We start from the raw sequence: 14306 nt of genomic DNA on the forward strand, positions 1-14306 counted from the left end.
GTCCCTAACAAAATGGCCTGGTTTTCTATCCAGACCTGTCTAAAAATAACTTTGAGAGGACTGTTTTCTCAAAAGGGCAAGGGTTATGCACAGTAACTCAGCGCCCATTGGAAAATCTCTTCCGCATTCCTGTGAGCAGCACTAATGATTATCTAAACAGAAAGGTCTTTTTCATCTTATCTAGTTTTAGGCCCTCTTCTGTCTTCCCCCTTTTTACATTTCTGTCAGTCTGAATGTTAAATGCAGATTGATGTTTTGCTTTTACAAATGTCTCTGCCATTATATACATTTATTTTTATATACATGCACGGCTATATGTGTCTATATATACACACAAACATAAATGCTTTATTATATATTTAAACAAATACATGTAGTGTAGGCACAAAAAAGCGCAAATATATGGATAAACACATCCATGCAAAGATACAACCCTTGCAAAAGGAGCTGTGTTTGATTCAACACTGTTAATATTTAAATTTAATATGACGGAACTGTATCAACCTGTTGAAACTTGATCTTGCAAACCCCACTTTTCAGCCACGATTATTGCATTCTTTAAGCATCACACTTTTTACTGAAAGCAAATGTGATAAGGATGGAAAGGAATGGAAACAGCAGGTTGTAACTGTGTGCAATCCATCAGGAGGGAAAATGTTCCCTGCACGTTGTTGGGTGCTTGAGCTGGATGTTGTAAACACCCTGTAGAAGCTTTTATCTATCAGTTTACTTTAAGGCTCTATCCGTAACAAGTCTTTACATGTGCATCATAAAGGCAAGTCCCACAGCACCTTATTAAGTTGTTTATTCTTTCCAGCCCTCTGCATTCAAGCTAAATCACATTATGCAATTAGCTGCTATGAAAACAAATGAAACTTATCCTGTTTTCCTGTGTTGAAGGAGCAGTTCAAAATTTGTCCTCTTCAAAAACTACTTAACAGTTAAGATCAGTTTGATGCCTCAAATTTTTTTTTGCTCTAGCACAAAAAGAAGTTGCTGCTGAGGTTATGCTTAAAACCATCCAGATTCTGCAAAAAAAAAATCTGTGACTTGAAGAGTGAATTTTGATAACTTAGACAACTTCATCACCTTCCCCACAAGAAGAAAAGAATTAATTATTTTTCAGATGTAGGAGTGACAGGGTGGTCTTGACACGCCACAAAGTTCAGCTGGTTGCATGTTAATTTATTTTTTTTTCCTTTGAAAAGTCTTGCCTCGAAATTTCAGCGTTCAAGTGATTCAATTATTAGAAACTTCTGTTGGCAGGCAAAGGGCAGCACATCTCTGCTGGGCTACATGACATTCATCTGTATGGGAAGAGGAAAGAGACAGTTACCATGTAAACAAAAGGAAAACAAGGACAAAATCTCGCTGGCTCTGTTGAGCTCATCACCAGCCAAGCCTGATTTTGATCAGCTCTCCCTTCATCAGCAGGATCCTCTCTGATGGAATTGACTATAAAAGGAGATTTGGAGGTTTCAGTTATCACTGGGATTGACCAAATGTTAAAATACCAATGGAGACGAGAAATTCAGAGTATTTTAAACTGTTGATTTTAGCAGGCATTTGCTCTCTAAATGTGTAATAGGTGGCTGTCATCAGAACAGCTCTGGATGATTGATTTCATGCCCTTCTTTGTGGAGTCAGTTCATATAAGCCTCTTCCCAGTGTTAATGCATTCCCCCAAAAATGCAGGCTGGGTCTATCCCAGGTCATAGGAAAAAAAAAAAATTATTCCAGCCCATGAAACCATGGAGGTTTCTGTGCCTCTCTTAGCAGTATACTCCAGGAGAAAACAAAACAAAACAAAACAAAGCATTCAATTTATCTTTTTTGTTGCTGAGGCTTAATTGAGTCACAAAAATATCCCAGTCCTACAAGTGATAGTAAATACTGTTGTTTGGGGAGGATACAACAGCTTACTTATCTGAAGGAAATGATGGAGTTTGGGTCTTCAGATTCTTCTATCAAGCAGAGGACATCATGGGTAAATAACATTCCCTTTAAACCATACCAAATATACTCCATGGTTAATAAAATGTCATCTAGAAATACATTAGAAAATTCCTTATTCCTCCACGAAAAAAACAGTGAAAGATTTTTGCTTGCCATGTGAAGACAGGATTATTAAAAAAGGAATACATAAAAATCAACTAAAATTTAAATTGTGCTATAATAAGCTGTGCAGAGTAGTTTCAAACTAATTCCCACTGAAAAATAAGTGGGATGAATTGAGATAACACAAGTCTCTGCATAAATATTTCTGGAAATACAGAAGGAGGAATGGAAACTTGGTCATAAATTTGCCAAGATGAATAGAAGGTGTCATGAATGTTTGCTCTCTCTGTATGAGCCATGGGTTCTTCCTCTTGGGGGAATCACAGTGGAAAACTGTAAACAATTTTTTCTGCACAGCATCATAAAATAAACTCCCAGCTCTGTATTCAGTGCCAGAGACATTGCCAGGCAACAGAAAATTATTGCTCTATCTTGAGAGAATGCCCTGAATTTATTATTTTTAGGTCATCCGTTAGTGACACAACTCAAAGTTTCGCCCAGGTTTTATTTCAGTGAGCCCAACCTTGAAGCCAAAGATGTCCAGAAACTTCAGCAGTTTAGGAAACTCCAATTTCTTCAGTTCACCAAATTCTGCAGCTACTGACTGACAGCAATCAGTAGGCAGCTTGGCAGGAATTCAGAGTTTTGCTGTGCCCACTCAACATTACCCAGAAATAAAAATTACCTGAGCATTTACCTGAAGGGCTGCCCCATTTGGAGCTTCAAGGGGATCTGTGGGGGAAAATTCCCTGCTGAAATTTCCCCACAAGCTCTGGGCACACCACCACACCTGGGGAACACACTGGGCACATGGAGCAGCTGTGGCACAACCTCCACAGGAGCTCAGTCTCGGTGACAGGGAAGCCACCACATCCCTCAGCAAGTTTTCCCAATGCTTAATAATGCTCATGGTTAAAATAACCCTCCTTTTCCTTCTTTCTTGAATTTATAGCTCCCAGTCCTGGAAACTTTAACATAATTATATTTTTTTTCTAAAAATATTTTGAGAGCAAATGCTCATTCTTTCCTCAGTTTTAATTGGAGAGATGGTTTTGAGAGGTTCAAGTCTTTCAAGCAAGCAGAAAAAACACAGCTCTACCAGAAGCCATAAATGTTGTGCAGGGTTAATGAGGATTATTTACATGCAGAGGTGTATTACATGATTGTACTCTTTAACTTCAGGATTTTAAAATCCCCAAAAGAAAGTTTCTCTGTGAGTAGCAATGACAAATTTCTTCCTTTTCAAACACTTCCTTTCAACTGTGAATGCACACAGCGTCTTTGAACACAAATCTAAGAACAATTAGGCCTCATGGGTGGCACTTTTAAAACATTAAATGCTCTTCTTAGTATTTTATTTTGTTCACCACTGGCTAAAAGCATGCTTCCAGCCAGATTTTTCAGTTCAGGTGGCCAGGGATAATCTGATAAACTGTGGTTAACTCCAGCACTTGCCATGGTCCCTCCACACCCAGCAGCTGCACCCTACTGACATATGGAGGTGCAATTAGGTTAAGCCCAGCTCTTAATCACTGTACACAGAAGCAAGTGCTGTCCTGTCATGGAAGACACTCGGGTGGGGGCTGTTCTTGGTGTCTGCAGGCACTTGGGTGGGAAAAAGGTGGGAAGAAAAGCAACCATGACACCTCACTGTGTGCTGGGACCTGCTGTTGGAAATGAGAATAACTGAACACAGAAAATGCAGAATAACTGCTGATGTAATATCTGAAATAAGCAGGAAATGGGCTGGTCCAGGGCATGTCATGACAGCCTTTACCTGCAAGGATTTTTTTTTTTTTAATGTACCTGGCTGTGCCTTAAAACTGCATGAAGAGTCACTTGTGGCTAAAGAAAATGAGTCATCTTTCAGCAGGAGGGTGAGTGAGACCCAGCTCACTCCCTGAAGAGCTGGGCTCCAGCAAAGACAAGAGGAAAGAAATCACTGAGGAAAGTGAGGAGGGGGCATCAGGGAAAGCAGAGAAGAGAGAGGAGGGAGGAGGAAAAGAATCACAGAGTGGTTTGGATTGGAAGGCACCTTAAAGGTCATCCAATTCCAACATCCCCTGCCATGGAAGGGAGGAATGAAGGGAAGGAAGAAATCTGTATGTTGTTAGAAATAGCATTGACAATTCTATACAGACTGTAATGACTCTGACAGACCCAATTAAGGCAATGGAAATGCAGAACCAGTAATGCAGAGATGAATCATCTGACCTAAAATAGAGGGAATGATGAAACATGCGAGGGAACAAAGTGTGTCATTTTAGCTTTTACAGCAAAATAATTCCAGACATAATCTCTGAAAAATATTTGGCCAAGAGAAACTGTAAGACAGTGTTGGTTACTGCAGCTCTATGCAGGTACAGAGGAGAATTTCTCTCTTACAAGCTACCATGGGCAGGTCTGCCCTTCTGCAGGTCTCAGACACAAAAGCCAGGCAACACCCAAAATGCCACACATGCCAGCCTGTCTCCAAGAGTGACACTGCCAGGTAAAGATATCAAATAAACCAAAAACCTGTTTATCATCTTTTTCAACATGGGATGTTAAATACACCACGAATTACCAGGTCCCACTCTCACTTCCTCTCTTCCAGTGTAGTCCTTATAAATAAAATGAGTCCAGAGCAGCTCTCAGGCCTGCAGCAGTTGGGAAACAACCGTGAAAAAAGTTTCCAATGAAGACACTTTACATATGCACAGAACTTTTACAGTCCTAATTTGCATGAAAAAAAAAATCTCCTGCTTAAGGGGGGAAAATCCCATATCCAGGCAGCTGAGCAACCTGTCAGAGGAGAGAGGAGAAAATTTCTGTTTTACATCACACATTTCTGCAGATTCCTGGGAAAAAATATGCCCTTTCAGTAACTGGAGAGTCCATTGACAGGACTGCAGGGGTCAGATGCCTCAGCTACTCTAGATTAGCCTGGAAAATGCTAATCTCTCCTGTGAGTGTGTCAGGTTCCAGCTGCAATTCCCCTCCATGCCATCCTTGCAGCATGACACCCTCTGCCTTTTCCCACTTCATTGGCCACATACAAAGGGAAATTTGAATTTTCACTGTGTCCTCTCCAACAAGGAACTTTCCTTTTGAAGACAACTTCATGAATACTTTGGGCTACTCTGGAAATAGGAGTAGACCTCAAGAGCAGAAAGAACTGCCACATAGAGTGAAATGCTACAGCTTCTATGCCACATTGATACTTCCAGTAATTTCTATGCTTTAATTAGACATTAGTTGGCCAGATAAGTGCCATAATCTTTTAGCCCAGCACCAAAATACACCTGCATAACCCTGAAAGCAATTTTAACCCAGGGCTCAATGTCAACATAAGTTTTTCTTAGTCCTGAATCATCAGCTCTCCCAGCCAGTGAAATGTGTAGTACAGACAATAATGCTTCAGATGCACAAACGTCACAAAATACAAAAATAAAAAAGCTTGAAGCCAGATTTGTCTGCATATCTTTATCCTTTGTGCAATTACTCCGATTGGCTGCCAGTAGATCTGGATAGTTCTGCCCATTAAAACTTTTTTTTTTTTTAAAAAAAGTTGGGGGTTTTTTCCCCCTCAAGAAGGTCCATGACAACACCAAGAAGTCATCAAGGGTCTGACAGACAAAACAGTGCAGCTCATGTGTGGGATTTTACCATCAGGGCTGTTTTCAAACAGAAACTCTTGTGCTGTGGCTCTCCAGGACATATTCTTGTTGCAGTGATCACACATGACCCAGAGCTGTGACCTCTATTGAATATAACTAAGAGAAAGACATTTGTATAATTAAGAGAGGGGAAGCCAACTGTGTAACGGCACAGACAAATTTTGCCTCTTCACATTCAGCATTCAAAATTGTATGTACACACATGGCTGTGTAAGCACATGTAGCTCCCAAATCCCTGGAATATCACAAGTTACAGCCAGTTTGGCCCCCGGCAGGATGCTGGTTCTGGAGAGACAATCAGCTTCTCTCTTGCCTTATATCACTGGCTCCTGTGTAATGAACTGCCACAGGGAACTGGGGAAAAGAGCGTTACACTGACAGAAAAGCAGGTCAGGCAAAAAAGGCCTCTTCCAGTGCACTGCTTCTGTCCTTCAGAACTGTAAAGCAACACTGACTAAATAAATCCCCATTCTGTTTTGGGGGCTGAATCCATCATGCATAGAATGTAATTTTAATGGTCCAGAATTGACAACAAATTCAGTCAGTAGCCTGAACATAAAGACATCAATAATTCTGTATCTTGGCTATTTTTTGCTCTGCCACTTGAGCTTTCCCCTCAGTAATGAATAAATCCATGTGGAGATGACATCAGGCAGAGTGCTCAGGCCATAGAAATGCAGAGCTGACCCTCAGTTGTCACAGGGCAGAACTTCTGTTCATGACCTGAAAAAGTGTTATTTCCTCACCTCACACCATGGGCTTGTCTTTATAGTGCACAGAAACGCACAAGCATAAGTCTGAAGTTGTTATAAATTGCAAATTCTCCTTGAAATACACATTTTGTCGTCTAAGAACCAGCATGTTAACATCAGAAATTAAATTAGTGACACAACCCTGGCAGAACCTGATGAAACAAAGAAATTAAAATATTTCTTTTACAGCAAGCCAATACCTTTACTTCCTAACTTTTGCACCTTTTACTTGACAAGAACCTACCACAAATCACCTCTAACACTTGGAAACAATTGCTGAAAAGAAAAGTAATCTACTCAACATACACCACACTTTTCCAGCATCTCAGCCATGCAAACACAAATGGACTCGCTGAAATTCTGGAAATTGCTGTCCATCTCTGTGGAATCTCTAGCCCCAGAAGATTGTCATTTGAGGCCAAACTAACTGATACTGAGGAATGAGAGCATCAAGCTCACTTTTCCAGTGTACCACAGCCCTAATAGCTCTTTGGTGCTCTCTCTGATTCACTTACATGAACCTTCTCAAGAGCTGAGGCTACAGCCACACTGCTTTCTGCCAAGAAACTCGATCCCTAAAGCCACATTTACAGGAAAGCAGGACATTAACAGAATTACTGTACTAAAGCAAAATTTTGCCCTATCATTCTGTTTGTTCTTCCTGGAAATTAAATTTGTAAAACATGAACCAAAACATAAGCCTTCCTTTTTCTTTCTTTGGGTTTGGTTTGGATTTTGGTTTTGTTTTTTTCTATAATAACTACCAGGAAATTATTTTTTCTTGCTTTTCCTTGCTTGAACTTGTTGTCTGGACAGAATTACAGTAAAAGGCTTGCCCATGTCATCCATCTCTCCATTTGGTTTTTCCTGAATTTCTTCACATTCACAATGAGCTGGGATGAACACACTTGTAACTAGGAAACCAAAGCCACTTTTTAATATTCTGACTGTAATCAGAATACTCAGGATTTTACACTTCCACTGTAATCAGAATACTCAAGATTTTAATTTTAGAAGGCTCAGACACCAAAACTCCAGCTGAAGTTATGCCGAGCTGGGAGAGGTGCTAACACAAAATTGCACCGGATCTGCTGCACTGTGACAGATTTTCTATTTCAGTTGCTCCTGCAGCTTTTCATCAACATGTTTTTTTAGAAGTACCCACGAATTTGCAACCCCTTACTAGCTGCAAATGAAGACTTTTGTATGCTTCAGGAGTAGTAACCCGTGACTGTGTGCCCACTTAGAAAAAACACACCAATGCCTGTGGTTTATTTGTCCCTGAATCGTTGTCCAGCCTGTGGAACCATCACCTTTTAAATAGGAACGTGCTTTTTGCTCTTTTAACAGCTTTCTAGGTTAATATTGCCACCCAGCTCGTCACTGTCTGGCACCATTTATCTGAACCTGTCCGAGCTGCTGCATGTGGGCTCCGAGTGGAAAATATTAACTAGATTGTGCTATTTGCAGAAGAATGAGGCTGACAGCTAAAAAAGCTCAAGACTTGGCACTCAGAAGCAATACCAGGAATGAAAGTTTTACATTATTCTGTATTATAGTTATTTTCCTGGTAAGAAATTTACATCTTCGGGAAGAGTCTTGTCTCTGTGCCTTGTATCACACCAGTAATGGAAATACTGCAGTTTTTTTAAATGTTCATGTTGTGATCTGTCTGGTTTTTCCTCTGAATTACTGGGAAGTGTCTTTACTTTCAGGACAAGATAAGTGACAGGTTTTAACTAGAAAAAGTAAAGTTCCTCTACTTACCTGCTAGTATTTGTTATAGGAAGTGTCATCTGGACACATGAGAAGAAATAACTAAAAATCCAGGCACCCTTTTCCGTGCAAAGCTGTCAGCAATGAGAGGAACTGGTGGAAAATTCTGTGTTTGCATTTTGGCAAGTCATTAAGTTTTGGCAGAATATTTGGAATCAATAAAGCGAGACCTCTGGAGGTCCCAGGAACATCTGCTGCATTCAAAGGAACGAGTTCATTCAAGTGTGTTCTGTGATCCCAAGTAACTGTGCTCCACATCCCAGAAGTTCTGAGATAGAAGCTGGTATCTGAAGGAGAGGGGTAACAGGCACAGCATTTTGCTCCACTGATAAGATTTTCAGGGCCAGAGAGACAGAAGGCAGTTTCTCAGAGATTAGTTATCTCCCCCTGCAATATGGCCTTGGCAATAATCAGTTCCAGAGGATTTGGTGAGAGACAAGAGACAAACCCCTGTGCCTGGGTTTTCTGCTTTTACAGTGGTCACAGGAGCAGCTTGGAGGTGGAAAAGCCCCTGCCAAGGGGGAAAAAGGCTGCTCCAGCAGGATACACTCCCAAAGCCACCAAAGAACAGAACACATCTCTCTACATGGACAGAAGACTGGAAGGAAATTTAGCCAGATGAAAAATGTTAGCACTTCCATCTAGTCAAGGTTCTCCCACTGAAATGAAGCAGCTTCTTCTGTCCTTATCCTCTCTCCTTCTTCAAAATCAAACTTCTCTCTGCAAAACTCTTTCCCAGCTGCTAACAGAGGAGTGCCTCAGGGTATGTGAGCTACTTCTAAGGCTCTCTGCAGGAAAAGAACCTGATGTTACTAGATTTAAATTAATCACACAAGGTCCAAATCTTCATTAAGGAAAATTTTAGGTTCTCTACATGTAAAAGAGCTGAAACTACAGATCAAAAAAAAAAAAAAAAAAGACAGGTTAGGTCCAGGATATGACTTTATTCTAACTATTCTTATATTGAAAATGTTAGTGTTAAAGACAATGAACTATTCAGAGTACACAACTTTGCCCTTTAGTGTAATATTTACACTACAAAAACCAGTAATTCTCATACTTTCAACCAATGCAAGTGCTTTAGCTTTTTCATGTTAATTTGTTCACAATGTCCATGTATAATCACCCTTCATTTTCTTTAAAGTTTCTTTATGTTCTACACTTTGCAGGGGCTCAGTTTTTTAACAGAATTCCAGTGATAAAGCATGTTGCCAAGTATGATGCAAAGTTAATCTGAGTCGTTATTGGATACTCCAAATAGAGAACAAACCTTATGCTTAACAAACATGCACCTGGTAATAACAGCTGCAACCACACACAGAGATGAAAAATATATCAAACTAAGCTCTCCATCAAAGCATCTAAAATTAGAAATGTTGGAAAATACATTCATAAACAAGCTAATCTTGAAGAACCAGAATACATTCAAATAATTGGGAATGGTACATTTAACAAAATTAACTTACTTAGAGACAATTTAAATCACCAATAATTCTACAGAATTAATTCCTTCCCTAGATTTCATTAGAATCAAGAAAAGTCTGATTTTCAGGGATATAAGGCATCCATAAACTTTAATAATATCAGGTCAACCAGAGTCGATCATGAAATACAGTCAGATTATGTCTTTCTGAGTCACAGAGTCTTGGAGGACTGCATTCAAAATTTTCTCAAATCATCTGTTTGTCAGAATGACAAAATTACAGAATCATAGAACATTAAGGGCTGGAAGACCATCTTGTCCAACCCTCCTGCCTTGGGCAGGGACACCTTCCACTGTCCCAGGCTGCTCCAAACCCCAATGTCCAACCTGGCCTTGGGCACTGCCAGGGATCCAGGGGCAGCCACAGCTGCTCTGGGCACCCTGTGCCAGGGCCTCAAACCCCCAAAGTGAAAAATTTCTTCCTAATATCGAACCTCAATTTCCCCTTTCCCAGTTTGTACCCATTCCCCCTTGTCCTGTCACTCCAGCTCCTGATGAAGAGCTCCTCTCCAGGTTCCTCGCAGGTCTCTTCAGATTCTGAAAGGGGTTTTGAGGTCGTCACACAACCTTCTCTTCTCCAGGCTGAACACCCCAACTTTCCCAGTTTATCTCTGTAGGGGAGGTGCCTCAGTCCTCTTATCAACTTCGTGGCCTCTTCTGGACTCGCTCCAACAGAATTATACAAGCCACTGCATGGGCTCTGTTCTACTGGCTGCACTTGCACTGGGGAACCTGACAAATGAAAAATACTGGTAATAAATAGCTGCACAGCAAGACACATGTAAGAACACCTTTCAGCAAGGTAATTCTGGGACAGAGATCCTCCATCTGTGCCACAGGCCCTTTTGGAGAAGCACAGATGAGAAATTATGCAAGACCAGTTTCTGCTTGGCTGAGAAGTAACTGAGTACACATAAGGAAAAAAAAAAGAAGAAACAAAAAGTTACCAGAGCCTTGATTTCCAAGCTCAGGTTAGCTCCCCAAATCCTTCCCTGGCAGCACAGCCAGCATCACTGCACAAACTGGTTTATGGGAACAGATGTAGCTGCTTTCCCACTTGTTTGTTCCCATCACCACAGCAGCCCCTGTGCCAGAGCAGTTGTCTGCACACCCGCACAGCAAACCACACCAGGGAACTTTTCCAGACAACACCAGAGAGCTTGCTGGGGTTTGTGCTGGCTCACAAAGCCACACTCGCATCAGGGCATGAGTCCCTGAGTGAAAAAAAAACCCTCACTCTTTTAACAAGCACCTTCCCAAGTTTCCAAAGCTACCAAAAGAGCCAGCAATGACGGGAAAAAAAATCCAAAAGCACCAAGATCTGAAGAGGGGAAAAAAGGAGCCAGACCCAGTAAGGTACATCACCTTCCGTTATGTGGGTTTTAGCTCATTTGCAACAAAACTTTGGCTAAAAAAAGGTTTAAACGCATCCTTAAACACATTCCAGGGATTCTACGGCTGCTTCAGAGTATTTGTGACTTAGGTGGGATGTCTCAAAGCACACTGAAAACATGGATGGGATTAGATGCTAATCTCTAGAGATGTCCTTAATGAAAAGATAACGCGCCAGATTAGCTTTCCACAAAAACAAGAGGAATCTTGTAATTCTCAGTTTCTATTTTAATACTTGCATTTTGACACAGAAAAGCCCCATTCAGGTATTTAATTCCAAGCGGATAATCACGACGAGAAGCCAGCCTGGAGCAATGATAATGGCCATTACAGTTTTTATCAAATCTCATTGAGAGGAGTGAGTACAGCAGTTACAAAGGGCCTGAGCCAAAACCCACTGGGATCTGGGTGTGAGTGTCCCTGATGGACACGGAGGGCGGTGGGCTGGCTTGGGAGGGGGACAGTGGTGGCTTTTGAGGGGTTAGTGGGTGGCTTGTGGATGGTGGTGGCTTCTGAAGGGTCAGGGGGTGGCTTTTGAGGAGGACAGGGGTGGCTTTTGAACAGTTGGGGGGGTTGCTTGGGAGGGGAATGGGGGTGGCTTTTGAGGGACAGTGGATGGCTCTTGAAGGGTCAGGGGATGGCTTTTGAGGGGGACAGGGGTGGCTTGTGAGGGACAGCGGGTAGGTTTTAAGGGGAACAGGGGACTTTTGAGGGACAGTGGGTGGCTTTTGAGGAGGACAGGGGTTGCTTTTGAACAGTTGTGGGGGTTGCTTGGGAGGGGAATGGGGGTGGCTTTTGAGGGACAGTGGGTGGCTCTTGAAGGGTCAGAGGATGGCTTTTGAGGGGGACAGGGGTGGCTTGTGAGGGACAGCAGGTAGTTTTTAAGGGGAACAGGGGACTTTTGAGGGACAGTGGGTGGCTTTTGAGGGGGACAGTGGTGGCTTTTGAGTGGTTGGGGGGGTGGCTTGTGAGGGACAGCAGATGGTTCTTGAGGGGAGCGGGGCAGCTTTTGAGGGGAAATGGGTGATTTTTGAAGGGAATTGGGGACTTTTGAGGGACAAGTGGGTGGCCTGGGAGGGGTTTAATGGGTACCTTGTGAATGGGTGGCTTGTGGGAGCCAGTGACTTTTGATGGGGACAGTGGTGGCTTTTGAGGGGGACAGGGGTGGCTTTTGAGGGGGACAGAAATGTGAGGGGTTGGGGTGAGTGGCACTAGGCACGGTGCTTTTCACAGACCACATCGGGCCTTACTCCTACACTAAAAAAAAAAAAAAAAAAAATCCCAAAAAACCCCCATCCCACCTCACGAAAATAATAATATAGTAATAATCCCCGCAATAAAACCTCAGAGCTTTCGGTGAATCGCACGCTAACGCTGCACTCGGGTTCCCCCCACACCCGCAGCACACGGGCCCGGGGAGGGAGCAGGGAGAGTGCGGGTTACCACAGCGGCACCTCCCAAACCTCCGGCGGGGACAGACGCCAAGGAGCGCCCCTGTGTGTGTGTGTGTGTGTGTGTGTGTGTGTGTGTGTGTGTCGCCCCCTGTGCCGGGCCACCCCCCACACGCGGCTGCTGCCTCAGTTTCCCCGCGGCGGGGCGGGCTGAGGGCGGCGGCCGGGGCGCTGCGGGCGCGGCGTAAGGCGCTCGCTCGGTCCGTGTGTCCGTGTGTCGCTGTGTGTCCGTGTGTCGGTGTGTGCCGGGGATCCCCGTCCCGTCTCCCCGTTCCCCCTCCGCCGTCCCCCCCCCGCCGCGCCGCCCCCTCGCCCCCCGCTCCCCCCGGCCCGGCCAATCGCGGCGCCGCGCACGTGACGAGCGCTCCCCGCGATGACCTCATCCCTCGGTTGTGGGATGACGTCAAATTCAAGATGGATGGAATCACGGCGGCGGCGGCGGCAGCGCGGGCTGAGCCCTGAGCGGCGGCGCCGAGGGGGGCGAGCAGGGGGGGGCGGCGGACAGGGTGAGTAGCGCCCGCGTGTCGCGCCCGTCCCGGGGGCTGCCCGCGCCGCGCGGGTCTCCCCGCGCACAAATCCGTCTTTTCCTGACGTAACTCTGAGGTGGTTTTTTTTTTCCCTCTCCTTTTTTTTTTTTTTTTTTTTTTTTTTTTTTTTTTTTCTCTTTCCTCCTTCCTCCCCCCCCCCCCTTCCTTCCTCCACCGAGCGGGGATGCGGCTCCCCCGCGCATGCGCCGGTTACGAAACTCTTCCCCCCGTCCTTGGCGCAGGCGCCCGGAGCGGGCGGGAGGCGCCCGCGGCCCCGCCACATCGCCCGCCCCGCCCGGGCCCGAGCCCCGAGGGGGAGGCGCGGGGAAAGCCTCAGGGCGCATGAGCGCGGCCGGCAGCCGTGGATGCATGGAGGGATGGATGCGTGGATGGATGGATGGATGGAAGGCGGGGAGAGGCGGGTCGGGAGCGGAGCGGGGGGAGAGGGAAGCGGCGCGCAGACCTCCGGCTTCCCCGGGCTGCGGCGCCTCAGGAGCCCGTTACCCGCTGCAACGGGCGTGAGGGCCGCGAGGGTCCGGGCGGCCCGGGGCGTGAGGGACCGGTGCTGTGAGGGACACTGGCGGCGGTGTGAGGGACACTGGCAGCGGTGTGAGGGACACTGGCAGCGGTGTGAGGGACACTGGCAGCGGCGGTGAGAAGGACCGGCCGCCCCAGGGCTGTGAGGGACCGGCGCTCCGGCGCTTTGCCCTCCGCCGCCGCGATCCGAGCTGTAAAACACGAGCGAGGCGCCGGCAGGGCCGCGGCTCCGTGCCACGGCTGCTCCCCGCTGTGTGTGGAAGGGAGAGCGCCTGTCATCTCCCCCCAGCGAGGTCCCCGCGTGTGAGTGCAGGCAGGTACCAAAGCTCAGTCTGTCAGTACAGAAAGGGGATGTGTCAGAGGATGCTCCGGGCTCTGCTCGGTGCTGCACGGCAATGGGCACAACCTGAGGCACAGAAAGCTCACCTGAACACAAGAACTTTGCTGTGCAGTGACCGAGCATTGGACAGATTTTCCAGAGAGGCTGTGGAGTCTCCCTCGCTGGAGATACTCCAGAACTATCTGGATACCATCCCCGTGTGCTCTCTGCTTGAGCAGGGAGGTGGGAGCAGCTGACCCTCTGTGGTCCCTTCCATCCTGTGGTCCTGTAAACAAAGTGTGGCTTTGCTGGTCCGAGCACTCCTGGGCTGGATTATTCATCAGCAGGATGA

At 45.3% G+C, this 14306-nt stretch overlaps 1 long non-coding RNA gene across 1 annotated transcript; it reads right to left on the reverse strand.

The window, feature by feature from the left end:
* Nucleotides 1-322: 322 nt before the first annotated feature.
* Nucleotides 323-8530, reverse strand: LOC136374759 (uncharacterized). Its single transcript, XR_010745970.1, has 2 exons — nt 8237-8530; nt 323-1307 (listed from the first exon to the last, which is right to left on the reverse strand). It is a non-coding gene; the product is annotated as an uncharacterized lncRNA (long non-coding RNA).
* Between the last annotated feature and the right edge of the window lie 5776 nt (nt 8531-14306).

The sequence above is a fragment of the Sylvia atricapilla genome, chromosome 2 (assembly GCF_009819655.1).
Source record: "Sylvia atricapilla isolate bSylAtr1 chromosome 2, bSylAtr1.pri, whole genome shotgun sequence".
In the NCBI taxonomy this organism is placed as follows: Eukaryota; Metazoa; Chordata; class Aves; order Passeriformes; family Sylviidae; genus Sylvia; species Sylvia atricapilla.